We start from the raw sequence: 16,947 nt of genomic DNA on the forward strand, positions 1-16,947 counted from the left end.
ACGTCTCCAGGTTGACTAAAGAAATCTTTTACTTGTGGGTAAAGAGTACAACCTCTGCAGAGTATAAAACCTATTCGAATGGTCGTGTCTACTGTTAAGGACTACATTCTGGGTTGGTCAAGTGTCGGTCTTAGTGTCAGTCTCCAGAGGAAATAATAAAATTGATCATGGTTCATTTTGCAGGATAATTATTATCGCCACTAGTGATATTACGAATATTATCGTTGACATGAATATTGTTGTGGACTAACATCATCCTCTTATGTACAACCTTGAGTATCTCTTGGGATGGCTAGACTACCTGAGATACTCAGTTTTATTTTCTTTTCTAAGTATCACTTGGGATGGCTAGACCACTTGGATATGCATTTCTTTTCAAGACCTTTCGAGGCGTCGCTTTCAGACACCCGTTTGGCATTTCTTTTCAAGACCTCTCGAGGCGTAGCTTTCAGACACCCATTTGGCATTTATTTCAATACCTCTCAAGGTGTCGCATTTAGACACCCGTTTGGCATTTCTTTTCAAGACCTCTCGAGGCGTCGCTTTCATACACCCATTTGGCTTTTTTTTCAAGACCTCTCGAGGCTTCGCATTTAGACACCCGTTTGGCATTTATTTTCAAGACCTCTCGAGGCGTCGCATTGAGACACCCGCTTGGCATTTTTCTTTGAATTCCTCGTGGTCCAATGCCCGATGTTCCATTTCATTTCCTTGATTTACTACTAACATGATTTATTTATTCTTCCGCGCCGTATTAATATTTATCATGCCAATGCTTTAATTTTCAATGAGCACATGCATATAATTTAATTCATCATGAGCATATGCATTTGGTATACCTTTTGTTCATCATGTTTGCGAGTACATTCAAACGTACTCACTGGCTTGTCCCTGGCTATTGTCTTGGCCAGATTACGATTCAGAGAGGAGCACTACGAAGACACCCCCGCAACCTAGGATTCGAAGATAGCAGCCACGTGACATAGGAGTTATCCAGGTCAGCTGTTTCTGTGGGAATGGAGCCCCACAACGTTGGAGATCCATGAGTCGCTTCTGTCATCCACCACTAGAAATCTTTGTGATATTCATTGGACCTTTATGGTCTTGTACTCAAATTCTTGTAACTTGGAATTCTGTATCAAGGAAGTGTCCATCAGCAACAGTAATCCGGGGCTGGTGATGATATAAGTGTCATTTGCTGGGATTTTATTTCCCGGAAAACCGGCCCTAACAAGCTTTAAGTGACGAATCCAAGCGGCTTGGGCCATTCGACCCAATAGATTCAACGGCTACAAATGAATTCATTTTGGAAGAGGGGAGTAGACCAGGTGAGATGAAGGTAGATTCAAATATTCAAAGAAACATGTACTATAGTAGTAAAGAAAAGGGCTATTGCTTCCAGCGGTACATCACCGAAATTGCTCCCCAAAGTTGCAAAATATTACCCGCCAATGCCACCTATAAGTGATAAAAAAATGTTTCACACAGGGGAATCCTCACATGCGCCGGCTCATGCAATAGGAACCTTCTATACTGCACTCTGCGTGGGAGAAGACACAGTGTGCCTGTTTGGGCCAGCCCATGTCCGGGCGGCCTGTTTCTAAATTTCGTTTTCATTTTCCCTCTTCATTTTTTTCTACATTAAAATAATTTGGGGCTTCAAAATAGTTCCAAAAATTAAACAATAGAACTTTGAAATAAAATATTTAATAATTAACAAATATTTGTGGATTCGGAAAATGTTTGTGATTTTTAAAAAATGTTCGCATATTCAAAAAATGTTAACAATTTTGAAAACAAATGTTTAGGAAATCAAAAAATGTTCATGATTTTTTTAAGTTCTTGTATTAAAAAATGTTAATGAAATTGAACAAAATTTTGCCAATTCAAAAAATATTCATGAAACTGTGAAATATCTTAAAATTTTAAAAGCTATTCATGACTTACCAAATAGTTAATTGATTCATAAAATATTCGCTTATTCAAAAAATGTTCATTAAATCAGAAAAACGTTCATGAATTCAAAAACTGTTTCACCAATTTCCAAAAAATTGGTCGTCAGTTCTAGAAATGTTCTCCTATTCAAGGAAAATGTTTTAAAAAATGTTCACATTTTTAAAAAAATATTTTGAATAGTATAAAATGTTCAAGAATTCAATTTTTTCCTGAATTTAGAAAATGTTCCAAAAATCTGTAAAAATGTTCATGCTTTCAGATTTGTTCACGAGTTTAAAAAAATATTTCATGGTTTTCAAAAAAAATCACAAATTCATGAAAATGAGAGTGATAGTGTATCTCGGTGATGCAGCAAAATATGGTCATGGCCATTGGAGATTATGATTTATTTTTTTCTCCCGTTGCAACGCATGGGCCGTTCGGTAGTAAAACAATAAGGTTAAAATAAGATACCCATTAGAGGTGATATATCTAGGTTAATTTTATTTGCACACCAAATGGCAACAAACAGATTCTCTTTATTTGCTGATAAAGTTTCATGTATGTGCCAGGAAAATCAAGTCTTGCATGGCATGTCAATCCAAGATTACCAACTCCCTATCCATCTACATGGATGCCTTTTAAAAAAAATCATCATCATTTTTTCTGAAACCAATCGATACATGTTGTTCTTTTCAGAATTCTTTTCAGCACAACATGACACGTAGCCATGTAGGTAGCAACGTGAATCGATGTTTTTGTTCCAGATAAAAATGAAGTTTATTATTAACAAAATTAGAAGTCTCACATATACCAATCAAAATTTATTCATCATGGGATGGTAAATTGTGAGTTACTAAGTTCACGTGGCTTACTTTTTGTTATGAGACATCATCACCCATCGTATGTGATATACTTAATGTTCAACGCGTGCTGGAATAAACCTCCCATTCAAGTGAGCTACATACAAAGTCAGAAGAATTTCATATTACAGTACTCAGTTATAGCCCAGCAAGAAAGAAATGGAAGAATCAGTTTGAAAACAGAGACCAATGCATGCCAATTGCTACATAGAAACCACAGATTTCTACACTGATTTGCCAAAGAAAAATATATATTTCTGTGGCAACAGGAAGAGAAATTCAGAAAGCTAGAATGTATCAAGAGGCGATTCAATTCCATGCAAAACAGAAGTGGAGAGTAAGTTGAACCTGCAATATCAAAAGCATTCCCAGTAATAGCAATATGTGACCATTCTGAAACTGGAGGTAGCTAAGATCATTTACAAGTTCGAGAAAAAGATCATATATCTTTTGGATCAGCTTTTGAGGATTTCCTCAATGCCTGGTATCGTGTGACACTGTATCGGTTTGGTTGTTTATGCCCTTATCTATAAAGGGGTGAAAGCCTGCTTCGTGATATGGATACAAATATAAGGTTACTAGTTAAGTTTGCTCACATGTTTTTTTCAGAGCTTCTAGTGCAGACTACTGGTTGACCGAGTACGTATAGACATTGTTCCATGCATATTACTCTAAATATTATGTTGTGCACAATGGAACACATAAATCTACTAATTTAATGATAACAGATTTAGCCAATTATATTTTGACCATTATCAATCTGCACAACTCATTGCCATAAGTATGAAAATCAGAAAAAAGGCACTCTGATGTCATATTTTCTATAACTAGCAGCTCTATAACTGACTCCCTCACGCGCAAGCCAGCCGACCCGATGCACACGTCTGTAGCACACGGGCCGTGCTTCCCTAGCGTATCAAGAATAATCCGATAGAGCCCTCATAGGAGTTACCGATATGGCCACTGTTGGGAATTACAGCCACTGCACTTGCAGCAGAGCAATCGTGTTCTCATCCGGCGACTCTAGTGTTCCCTTCGCTCTATGGCAGCAACCTGAACTGCTGTATTGTGTGCCTTGAAAAGCATAGTTGCTCTAATCTATGCCGGACTGGGATGCTGTGAATCGGGTAAATGCAGCAGCAAGAGCTTGATGCTGCTGCTCGGGGCTTTTCAGGGGAACTTGCCATCTCCGTGTTGCTTCAGGCACCTCGCTGCCCATACTTGATAGCCATTTTTCATTTCTTTTCTATAGCCAAATTTTGTTTGTGTTAATAGTACAAAATGTGAGTCTTTTTGTCGTGTAAAGTTCTTGTGTGTTTCTGTCTTCAGAGTGTGTGTTTGTGATATCCAATCTGATCCTTGTATCAGGCGTTCAGTTTCCTAAAGGCGATCCTGAAGTTGGTCAGGTGGGGTTGTGACAAAGCTATTAGCATCAAATAGAAAAGACTGTAATCAGTCTACTGAGCATAATCTACGAACCACATCATGGGTTGGTCACTTTGAGATAGTAGTTTCACATTACAAGTCAGAGAGCAAATTTGTACACTCAAAACTCAGGTCAAGGATAGCCACTCAAGCAAGAACTCGATGATGAAATGCAGATTAATCCCCATATCCATTACATCATTGCACCACAGAAGTAACATTGATGGTGTCCAGTACAAATGGATCAGATCAAGTAGCAGAAACAGAGCAAATGATGTTCCTGAATCGAGATACATAATTGTTCAGTGGCTTTTTTCCATCGCATTACAAATTAGCCTGCAAACAAGTTCGATTCATCCGGGGCTCCTGTAAAATTATGGCCAACTCAAGCATCACAAGGGAAACAACAATCATACCCAACAGATATGCAGAAGATCAACCAGCAAAAAATCAGATTTACGACAGGCTGACAAAGACAAGTATCATTTCCAACAAGATATGCAAATTACTTTGTTCCACGATTCAGTTCGAACTACACAGACAGAGGAAACAGCGAACTGAACAAGTCAGGGTTCCATCAAGCTTTTGGAATCTGCAGGAGGCGACAAAGAACCTAGCCGCCGAAGCCATAAAGGGTGCGGCCCTGGCGCTTGAGCGCGTAGACGACGTCCATGGCGGTGACGGTCTTGCGGCGGGCGTGCTCGGTGTAGGTGACGGCGTCGCGGATGACGTTCTCGAGGAAGATCTTGAGCACGCCGCGGGTCTCCTCGTAGATGAGCCCCGAGATGCGCTTCACGCCGCCCCTCCGCGCCAGGCGCCGGATCGCCGGCTTGGTGATGCCCTGGATGTTGTCGCGCAGCACCTTCCGGTGGCGCTTGGCGCCGCCCTTGCCGAGCCCCTTGCCTCCCTTGCCGCGCCCGGACATGGCTGACGATCCTCTTCGACCTGCGAGCGGATGTAGTGGAATCGGAGGAACGGTGGTGGCTGCTGGTGCTGTGATTTGCGGGGAGGGGCGAAGGGCGTTTTAAAGGGGACGAGAGGTTGGAGCTTGGCGGAGGCGTGTGCCTGCCGTTGGATGCGGATGGAGTGGACGGTCGAGATGGCGATCGGGGGAGGGATGCCGCGGATCGGCGACGTGGCCGAGAGCTTCGACCGGTGGGTTGGCGGGCTGGGTCAGAGCTGTGGCGGCAGCTCCAAATTTTAGGCCATTTCCATAAACATGCCTCATTTTCATGTAACTAAAATGCAGAGTAATTTTGTGTTCAAAAAAATGCAGAGTAATTCGCTATTCAGGCACTCAAGTGTTGAAATATATTACAAGAATGTTGTAAGACATTTTAAACATCAATCGAGGACATTCTTGTTGAGAACCTGAAGTCAACTGATGACAAGTTAACAAAAAAAAGATAGTAATATGACTTAGTTCAGAAGTGTTACTATCAATACAAATTGCAACTGTAAAAGACAAAAATGAAGAGTACCAACCAATTTTAAGTTAGAGTTGCTATGCCAATAATTTCAATCGGCGGACATTGTAAAGTACTGAGCACAAAGATGCATTCAGTTAAGCATCCTACAAATCTTTGTTTTATACTATATTTGAATGTAGTGTCTTTCCCCTGGGTGGGTAGGGAAAGCCTTCCTCCCTTCAATCTTCGTTGGCGAGCTCGTGGATCCACCTCCCCTCCGACTGCCGCTCCGGCAGCCGATGGCGGGGAGGGTATTCTTGGTGCCTCGGCTTAGATAGGTAGGGTTTTAGTTCTTGTAAGGGCGACACTCGGAAGGATGGTTGTGCTTCTTCATTGAGTCCGTCTTCCGGGCTCCGATCCTCCTCAAGTCGTTCGTCGTGATGGATTAGACGGAACTTCGGCGTAGATTCCTGCCAACTCCTCGGAGCGGAGAGGTTAGGGTTCCTCTTCATGTGTACGCACGGCGAGATTGGGTGTCAAGTTCTTCAGATCGATTCAAGGATTCAATGGTGATGAGTGCGGCTCCCGAACGTTGGTCCTTAGGGGCACGTGCATGAAGACTTCCTAGCTATTATCGACAAGGGCAAGTCGGCTCTGTCATGGGAGCGGCAACATCAGTTCGTTCTAGCGGCGGCAATGATCGTTAAGTTGATGTAGAAGCCCTCCGAGATCAATTCCCCCTCCGGCATAGTACCGGATAAGGCCTCCAGATGAGACTGCGAAAGAATAGAGCCTTGCGGCGGCGGAATGATTGTGTTTTGGGTGTCTCTCTAGTTGTTTTGAGATTTATGGAAATGTATAGAAGTGGAATTAGGTCAAAAAGAGGTACGTGGGGCCCACAAGCTCAGGTAGCGCCCCTCCTCCAACGGGGCGCGCCATATGAGCTTGTGGCTCTCCCATGCATCTTCTGGCCTCCTCCCGAAGCTTCTAGGGTCCCTTCTGGTCCAAAAAACGCCGTAAAGTTCCATCGTGTTTGGACTTCGTTTGGTACAGTTTTTCTGCGAAACAATAAAATAGGCAAAAACTGAAGCTGGCACTGGGCGCTAAGTTAATAGGTTAGTTTCCAAAAATGATATAAAATTGCATATGAAGTAACTAAAATTGATAATATAATAGCATAAAATAATCAAAAATTATAGATATCTTGAAGACGTATCAGACCTTCAAATTAAAATGTTTGCGAAGAACCTCTAGTATTATATCATGGGGGCATCTCATATACCTAGATATTTTTGCTCTGGCTCTAACGATGTGCCTTTGTATATTTGTAGGTCCGCAAAACACATAAATGATAAGATTAAATTGTTACTTTTGCAAGCTTACTTGTGTTGTATCTATTACTTGCTAGTGTGCTTGTTGTCTTTGCATCATATAGGTTGTCCACGTAGTTGCACATCTAGACAACCTATTTCGTTGCAAGGTTTAAATTGTTAAAGAAAAGTCTAAAAATTGTTAGTTGCCTATTCAACCCTCCCCCCTCTAGTCAACCATATCGATCCTTTCAATTGGTATCAGAGCCTCGTCTCTTTATTAAGGACTTTGTCGTCCGAAGAGTATGGTTAACACCCACGACGGTGCGGAGGAGCACTCCGGTGTGAATCCCATCTCGTCTTCGGCCGAAGGGGGAACCTCGGTCTCACGTGAGGAATTCAATGTGGCTTTAGACATATTGAAAACCTCCATGACGGCCGAGGTTAAAAGCATGTTTTCTGAATTCCTAGACGGACTTAAACTATCTACCTCACCGATGAAAGTGGGTGATCCCACTAACAAGGTGACAGATGCTACCTCTGACAAGGGGGAAGCTAACAGTGAAAAGAGTCCGTCTACTAGTGGTAGAAATGGCACCGGCATCTTTGCCAATGTGGAACCCCCAGTGTATAGAGGACCGATCCCCTCTACTCACTTGAATCATGCCGGTCCTCCTCCTAAATATGTGAAAAATGAAGATTTTGACTCTTGGGTTTATCGCTTCAAGCGTCACTTAAAACATGTGAACACTAACCTTTGGAGAATCATTAAAGAAGGTTTCTATCCTCATGATCCAAGCAACTTCACCCCTCGAGAAGAAGTGGACAATCAATTTAATGAGAGTGCTCTCTTCATCATCCAAGATGCAATCCTTCCCGAAGATCTCCCTCATCTTCGACCTCATGTCATGGCTAAAGAAGCATGGAAATGTGTTGAGTCTCTCTATCGAGGAAGTGCTAGCATTCAACGCTCCAACTATGAAGTGGTGCAAGATGAAGCCGATGAGTTTGCAATGAAAGAGGATGAAGAACCTCGTGAGCTCTTTCGAAGAGTGACCAAACTCACGGTCGCACTCCGAGATCATGGGAGCAAGGACACGGATGACAATTGGATCAAGCGCAAGTTCCTCAAGGCCATGATGCCCTACAACAAGGCCATGTCCTCCGTCATTCGCCAAAGACCAGACTTCCACTCCATGACCTCAGGTGAAGTGTTGGATGAGTTTGTTGTAATGAGCATCTTGGACAAGACCGCCGATAATGCGGTGCTCCATTCTCAAAGGGCAAAGAAGCCCAATCTTGCCTTGAAGGCCAAGGTTAGTGTGGAAGAAGAAGAAGAAGAGGAAGATGAGGAGAGCAACCCCGAGGACATGAAGTATGATTATCATGAGCACGTGGCTCTTGCCTCAAGACAATTTTGGAGTAAGAAGAATACAAGACCCAACTTCAACAAGAACAACTCAAGTGGCCTCAAGGGCAAGCAACGAGTTAGAACTTGTTTCAACTGTGGCAATGTGAGCCATTTCATTGCGGATTGTCCTTACGAGAAGCGGGAAGACAATGGTGGCAAGTTCATCCGAAAAGACAAAGCCAAGTCCTTCCCTAACAAGAACAACTTCACCAAGAAGACTCCTACTCGCGGGTTGGTGGTTCAAGAAGAATACCGTGAGGATGACGATGATGATGAAGATGGTGAAACAATGGCCATGGCATCCGTTGCCATTGTCACAACTCCCCGGGTGTCTCTCTTCGATGCACCTAACGAGAACATCACCGCCAAGTGCCTCATGGCTAAGGCCACCAACAAGGTAACCCCCAATATCAAAACCACCATTATTCCTAATCCTCCTTCAACAGATGACATTGATAATGGTAAGAGGTCTAATGAGGAGGTTAATGAATTTGAGTCCTTCATGAGTAAGCTCAAGGGCAAATCCAAGAAGCACTTCGTTGCTCTCTTGGAACAACTTGGTGAAGCCAATGACATGATAGAGGCTCACGAAGAAACCATCTCTAAGATGGAAGGTCATAGTCGTGATTACGCCGATGAGATATCGGATCAATCTAATGATCTTGTGAAAGAGCGTGGGCATCATTTTGGCTCTTGAGGAGTCACACAACGATGACCATGCCAAATTAAAGAAAGATCTTGATCATGCTCTTGTTGTGTCTCATGTTCTAACTTCCGAGAAGGCTAAACTTGGGGTTGATCATGCTAGACTCAAGGAGGAGTTTGATGTACTTGACAAGGCCCATAAGGTCTTGAAAGGTGCTCATGCAAACCTCAAGGAGTCTCATGCTCAACTCCAAGTTAAGCTTACCAAGGAAAAGGCCACATTTCCTCACATGGTCTTAATTGATAATGCAAATGCTACTAACCCATGTTGTGAGCATGTGCATCTTGTGGAGGAGAATGCCAAGTTGAAGGAACAACTCGAGAAAGGTCTTGTGTCATGCATACAAGGCGAGAAGAACCTAAATGACCTTTTGAGCAATCAAAAGGAAGTTGTGGGCAAGGAGGGAGTTGGGTTCACGCCCAAGTCCAAGAATAAGAAGAAGAACAAGGAGAAGAATAACAAGACCAATCGACCTCCCCCGCTCAAACAAACCTTTGTGAAGGAGGGAGAGGGTGCTCCTAAGGAGAAGAATAACAATGTGAAGAGTGGTGATGCCAAAGAGCGCAAGGCCATCTGTCCCAACAAAGCCGGCGACTTTAACCCCTCTTATGTGTTGTGTCGTGCTAGTGATGGGCATGTTTATGCTAAATTTGTTGGTTCTTCTTATGAGTACATTGAATGGTCTATTTGGGTTCCCAAGACCCTTGTTACTAACATCAAAGGACCCATTACTCAATGGGTACCTAAAACCAAGCATTGATATCTTGTAGGTGTTTGCTTCCGGTGGGGGATCATGGTTGCTCGATAGTGGAGCAACAAATCATATGACCGGGAGCAAGGACTTGGTGGTGGACGTGCACAAGATCCCATCTATGCCCACCAATGTCGAATGGGGTGATGCCTCACATTCTAAGGTATTGGGTCTTGGCAAGGTTGTCATTTCTCATGATCTAACGATCGAGAAAGTCATGCTTGTTGAGTCCCTTGCGTTCAATTTACTTTCCGTTTGTCAACTCGCACTCATGGGCTTTGCCACCTTCTTTGATATTGATACCGTGGCCCTCTTGTGGAGCAAGACTCTTAAAGTAGCCTTTGTTGGGCATGTCGAGAACGGTCTCTATGTGATTAACTCTTCAGAGCAACCCACTAAGACCGCGACATGCCTAATGGCTAAAGTTGATGTGGGATGGCTTTGGCATCATCGTTTAGCCCACGTCAATATGAGATCTTTGCAAAGTCTTCTCAAGGGGGGGCATGTTCATGGACTAACGAATGTTAGTTTTGCCAAAGATCGTGTTTGCAGTGCTTGTATCGAAGGAAAGCTTCATGAGACGCTCACTCTCCCACGACTATCATCTACTCGAAGAGACCCTTGGAGCTCCTGCACATGGACCTCTTCGGGCCTCCATCCTTTGATAGTCTTGGGGGTAGAAAGTATTGCTTGGTGATTGTGGATGATTATTCAAGATACACTTGGGTATACTTCTTCAAGAGGAAGAGTGAGACTGAACAAACCGTCACCGACTTTGCAAATGAAGCTCAACGTCAACATAATGCAAAGATTCTGACAATAGAAGTGACAACGGCACCGAGTTCAAGAACTACACCTTGGATGAGTTTCTTAGTGATGAAGGGATCAAGCATCACTATTCTGCACCATATACCCCTAAACAAAATGGTGTTGCAAAGAGGAAGAATCGGACGTTGATGGATGCGGCAAGGACCATGATGGCGGAGTTCAAGTCTCCATACAACTTTTGAGCCGAAGCCATCAACACTGCATATCATGCATCCAATCGGCTCTATCTCCGCAAAGGCTTGAACAAGACTCCGTATGAGATACTCACCGGGAACAAGCCCAATCTCAAGTACTTCCAGGTGTTCGGGTGTAAGTGTTTCATTCTCAAGAAAGGTGTTTGTTTGTCTAAATTCGAGGCTAGAGCTCATGAGGGCATATTTGTTGGTTATGCTACAAACTCTCATGCTTACCGTGTTCTCAACAAGTCCAACGGACTCATTGAGGAGACGTGTAACGTAGAGTTTGACGAAAATAATGGTTCCCAAGTGGAGCAAAGTGGTACTTGTGATGTAGGTGATGAAATTCCTCCCCAAGCCATAAGAAGAATGGGTATTGGTCATATCCTACCCATTGAGGAACCCCTTGTGGCCGAAGGAGAAGGACAATGCTCCACTTCAGTGGAGCCTTCACCTACTCAAGACCCACACGCTTCTGAAGAACAAAGTGAAGGCCCTCAACCTCTGGAACAAGACCAAGGGCAAGATCAATCTCAAGATGGTGGTGAACCTCCACATGATGCCCAAGGTCAAGTTCTCCCCCTCGAGCAAGTTCAAGATCATGAGCAAGCTCAAGATCAAGAACAAGCTCATGATGATGCTCAAGATGATCAAGTGAACCCTCCTCCTTCGACATCCGAGGAGGAATTGGAGCGTCGTTCCGCAAAGATTGCTTCCAAACTCACCACCAAAGGTCATCTCATGGAGAATGTGGTTGGAAGCCTAAGAAAGGGGGTAAGCACTCGTAGACAATTAGCAAACTATTGTGAACATCACGCATTTGTCTCTTGTGTTGAACCCCATAAGGTCTATGAGGCGCTCGAAGACTCGGATTGGCTCAATGCCATGCATGAAGAACTCAACAACTTCGAGTACAACAAGGTGTGGAGGTTGGTGCCAAGGCCTTCCGGGAACCATAACATCATTGGAACCAAGTGAATCTTCAAGAACAAGCAAGATGCTCATGGGAACATCATTCGCAACAAGGCAAGATTGGTAGCACAAGGCTACTACCAAGTCGAGGGTATCGACTACGGTGAAACCTTTGCTCCCGTTGCTCGCCTTGAATCCATTCGTTTGTTGATTGCTTATGCTTCCCATCACAACTTTAAGTTGCAACAAATGGATGTGAAAAGTGCTTTTCTTAATGGTCCTATTAATGAGTTGGTCTATGTCAAGAAACCCCCCGGGTTCGAGGATCCCTTCTTTCCGGATCATGTATATCAACTCGATAAGGCACTCTATGGCCTTAAACAAGCCCCACGTGCGTGGTATGACCACCTTACCGAGTTGTTACAAGATTGTGGATTTGAAGTAGGGCTAATCGATCCCACTCTTTTTACTAAGAAGGTCAAAGGGGAGTTGTTTGTATGCCAACTATATGTTGATGACATTATCTTTGGTTTCCCTAACAAAGCTTTCAATGAAGAATTTGCCGCTCTCATGACCTCTAAGTTCAAGATGTCTTCAATGGGAGAGTTGAAGTTCTTCCTTGGTTTTGATATCAAACAAAGAAGAGAAGGTACCTTCATCAACCAAGCCAAATACACTCAAGACATGCTCAAGAGATTCAAGCTAAGTGATGTCAAGCCGGCCTCTACTCCAATGCCCACCAAGTGCCAACTTGACATTGATCCCAATGGTAAAGAGGTGGATCAAAAGGTATATCGCTCCATGATTGGCTCCTTGCTTTACCTTTGTGCATCTAGACCGGATATCATGTTGAGTGTGGGGATGTGTGCACGGTTTCAAGCCGCACCGAAGGAAAGTCACTATGTGGCGGTCAAGCGAATCTTTCGATATTTGGCTCATACCCCAAACTTTGGCTTATGGTACCCAAGAGGGGCAAACTTCAAGCTTGAAGGATTTACGGATTCCGATTGGGCGGGAGACAAAGTGGATAGGAAGTCCACTTCTAGAGGGTGCCAGTTTCTTGGGTGCTCTTTGGTGAGTTGGTCTTCCAAAAAAGCAAAGTTGTGTATCTCTCTCGTCCATCGAAGCTGAATATGTGGCAGCCGGTAGTTGTTGTGCACAACTTTTATGGATGAGGCAAACTTTAAAGGAATACGGTGTCATTTGTGACAAAGTGCCTCTTTGGTGTGACAACAAAAGTGCCATCAAGATTTCTCTCAACCCGGTGCAACACTTCAAGACGAAGCATATTGAGATTCGGTATCATTTCATACGGGATCACATTAGGTGAGGAGAGATCGAGCTCAAGTATGTCAACACTCATGATAACCTTGCAGATATTTTCACAAAGCCCTTGGATGAAGCAAGATTTCGCGAGTTAAGGCATGAGCTAAATATCATTGATTCGAGCAATGTGACTTGAACCCTTGCACACCCACCCCACTCAACTTGGTGTCTAGCTTAGATGTAGGCATGGACATAGGGGGCGTGTTGTTCTCTCAATGAACTCTCCCTCCCTCCATTATGCATAAAACGATCAACTCTTTCACATTAGCCATTTTTTTTGATGGTACTTGTGCTTCAAAGACGAGTTTTGGTCATGGGCCCAAGGATAATTCTTCGTGGTGCCATACCAATTGACTCAAACATAGGTGGCTCCGGCCACCGCCCTCTCCTGAGAGAGGCCAGAGCTCGCTCTATTTCGTGTGGTTGTTTTTGTTTGAGTGGTTTCTGGTCCGTTGTTTGTGTGTGTGTTGCCTTGTTGGTCTTCTCTTTCTCTTGGCCTTGCTTTCGTTTTTTTGGAGCGTTAGCCGTTGGTCTAGAAGCTGTGTGGTTGCTGAAGCGGTACTACCGCTGGTGGCGAGCGGTACTACCGCTCCTAGAGGTACTACCGCCCTCCAGCGCGGTACTACCACTGTGAGGCGCGGGCAGGGGGTTATATCGGGGGCAGGGGGAGTTTCTTCTCCCCCATACCCATTCGCTCGCCCCCTCGCTCTATTCCTCTCTCTTCAGCAACCGGCGCCGCGGGAGGGCTCCGGCGGATCTCCCTCTCCGGGGCGCTCCTCTCCATTTCCTTCGGTGGAGTTGATCCCCACCTTGTCCTCTTGCCATGGATGCCGGTATTGCCCCCGTTCCCTATTTCCTTTTGTCTAGATTTACAATCTAGCTTCTTAGGGGCAATAGCAGCTGCATCTCTAGATTTTTGGCCAGATCTAGGCTTGAGTAGGATGGAGAATGCTTCTAGATAGTTTGGATTAGTGTTTGGTTGGAGTATTTTTGAATTTGGCAGGACGGTAGTACCGGATCTGACCACGGAAGTAGGAAACTGTTGTTTCCCCGCCTCGAGTGGTACTACCGCTCTCTCCAGAGCGGTACTACCGCTTGGAGCGGTACTGCTGCTGAAGGGTCACGGTACTACCGCCCCTCTACCAGTTTCCGTCATACTCCTACCTCTCAGTGATCCTTTTGCTCGTGTTTTGTGGCTTACGCTCGTTCTTTCTGGTTGTTTGCATGTTTTTGTGTGTGGTTCCAGGTGATGAGGTTCCTGAGCATCAGGCTCGTCGTGTCAACCCCGGTCGTGCCTCGTCCAAGCGCTACCGCACCATTGAGCCTGCCGGAGGATCTTCTAGTGCTCCACCTCCACCTCAACTCTAGAAGAAGCCTGGGGTCAAGCCAAAGCCAGGCAAAACCGTGCCAGAAATGCCGCCCAAGGAGTTCTGGGCAAGGCGTCGCCGCAACCCGTATGAGGCAGACCAAGATCCCACTTTGGTCAACCGTCCGTTCTGGAATAGGTTCCAGTTTGCCATCTACTTTGATGTTCTCAAAGCCAAGAAGAACCTCTATGTCAACGTGCACTCCATCGACACCAACCATATGGAGAAAGATCCTGAATACTTTGGTGAAGCTCTTCAGATGTGCACTCAACTGAACATTCTTGGGATCATGCAATTCAACAAGGATTATGATGCTGATATTGTGGCCCAATTCTATGCCACGGTTCACCTTGGGACTGATGAGGACAGGACACTGACTTGGATGACTAATGGCAAGTTGCTTTCCGTCAAGTGGAAAGCTTTCATGGATTTGATTGGGGTGCAAGATCTAGGTCTTGAGTCTTCTGTCGGCTTTCGCCCCCACCGCCGCACCAACGCCACTCACAAGCAAGCTCTGTGGCCCTACTGCACTCTGAGGATCAATCCTGAGACGAAGAAGGAAACCTATGAGCTGCCTGCCTATCTGGATATCCTTCACCGTATCTTCAGAGAGACTCTTTTCCCTCGTATCGGGAATCTGGACCAGGTTCACTCTTATCTCGTGGACATGCTTCTCTTCTGTCAGCGTGAGAAGGGACAGAACACCGGAGAGTCCCTGGATATCTCTCATGTGATGTGGTCTAAGATGTTATCTGCTATCTCTGAGCGCAAGTGCCCGATTTATGGTCCGTTCATCATGCTGCTGATTGAGAAGGCCTGGGATCATGTCTATCCCCAGATGTTGCTGGAGACTGGAGACTTGGTCTCTCACGACATCAAGCGTCTGCGGAAGAAGGATTCCTGGGGCACTCAGGCCCCTAGGACTAGAGTTCCGTCATCTGCTACTGCCATGGAGACCGAGGATGAGACTGGGGCTGAGGCTGAGGATGATGATGATGACTACGTGCCCTCTGAGGCAGAGCCCTCATGGGCAAAGAAGCTCAAGCTCAAGATGAAGAAGCTGTTCTGCATGGAGTCTCACGGTCAGTACATGATTCATGTGGCTGAGAAGAAGGCCCGAGGTTGCCACAAGGAGCTCATGCAACAGATGGGTGCTACTGTGATCAGTGGATCTGAGGATCAGCTTACTGAGGAGGAGGAGTGGATTCAGCAGCACTGCCCGTGGATCGATTTTGATGCCGAGCACTTCCAGACCGACGACGGTGGCGCAGATGATCCCACTGAGCTCTGATGTGTGTGTCCCTCGTTTGCTCTCACCTGGAGCCGTAGCAGCACTCCCTCTCCTTTTTGGTGTCTCGATGCCAAAGGGGGAGAGAGTTTAGGGATTTGTGCTTTGTGTCCTCCGTCTTCTGTGTTTGTGTTTTCCTCGCTTTTGCTTTGTTTGGTTTGTGTCAGTGAGACCTAAGCTCGAGTCATATGGTGTGAGACATATGCTACCTTATCTTTCCAGTATCATTATCTATGTCACTATCTAGCTTATGAGTTGCATGCTTATCCTGTTAAGTTATCTTTGCTACTCTCTTTTACCCCACTTAGGTGGTTGGTCTCTAAAATGTAGGGGGAGCGTTGATCCTAGTATGTGTGCCGTGCAGTCCAAAGCACTTATCTAGATAGCACACATCTAGGGGGAGCACATCTACATTTTAGGACGTTGGGGTTTTTGCGCTTGTTCTATATCTCTCATATTGTGCAAATCCCGTATTATCATCAATCCACCAAAAAGGGGAGATTGTAAGGGCATATTTATCCCCAAGATGTTTTGGTGATTGATGACAATGCTTGTGCGGACTAATCGTGTGCGTTAAGTTCTTTCAGAGATTCATCCTTTGGCACGAGACGATTATCTCCCCTCGGTGTGTTATTCAAGACGGTGTAGCTCCTTCGTTTCGTTGTTGGTGGACTAGTTTCGTAGGAGTCACCGTACTATCAAGAGGGGATCCGCTTTGGTAAGACTAGAGTGGAATCAACACGTACACATCCATATCACACCCATCGTTTTCCTTCCGCTTCTTTGGAGCTGCCTTTTTCCCCTAAGTTTGCTTTGTTCTGCCCCAGCGGCAGTACCGCGATCCACAACGGTAGTACCGCTGAAGCACCCCAGCGGTAGTACCGCCGAAGCACCCCAGCGGTAGTACCGCTCCAAGAGCGGTAGTACCGCTCCAAGCTGTAGTACCGCTCTTTGAGCGGTAGTACTGCTTGTGGTCTTCGGCCGTAGTACCGCAGTGCTTCCGGGCTTCTGCCGCCTTGATTCGAGAATGAAGTTTTTTGTGTCGGGTTTTGCGGTACTAAGGGCGGTAGTAGTGGCGGTAGTACCGCTCCAAGCGGTAGTACCGCGCCTACCCCCACGGTAGTATCGCCCTGGGGTCAGGGCCCTGTCAGTGCGGCAGTACCGCTGGGTATGAGCGGTAGTACCACCCTAAGCGGTAGTACCGCCCTTCCCTAGCGGTAGTACCGCTCTGTGCGGGGCT

The sequence above is a fragment of the Triticum aestivum genome, chromosome 1B (assembly GCF_018294505.1).
Source record: "Triticum aestivum cultivar Chinese Spring chromosome 1B, IWGSC CS RefSeq v2.1, whole genome shotgun sequence".
NCBI classification, from domain to species: Eukaryota; Viridiplantae; Streptophyta; class Magnoliopsida; order Poales; family Poaceae; genus Triticum; species Triticum aestivum.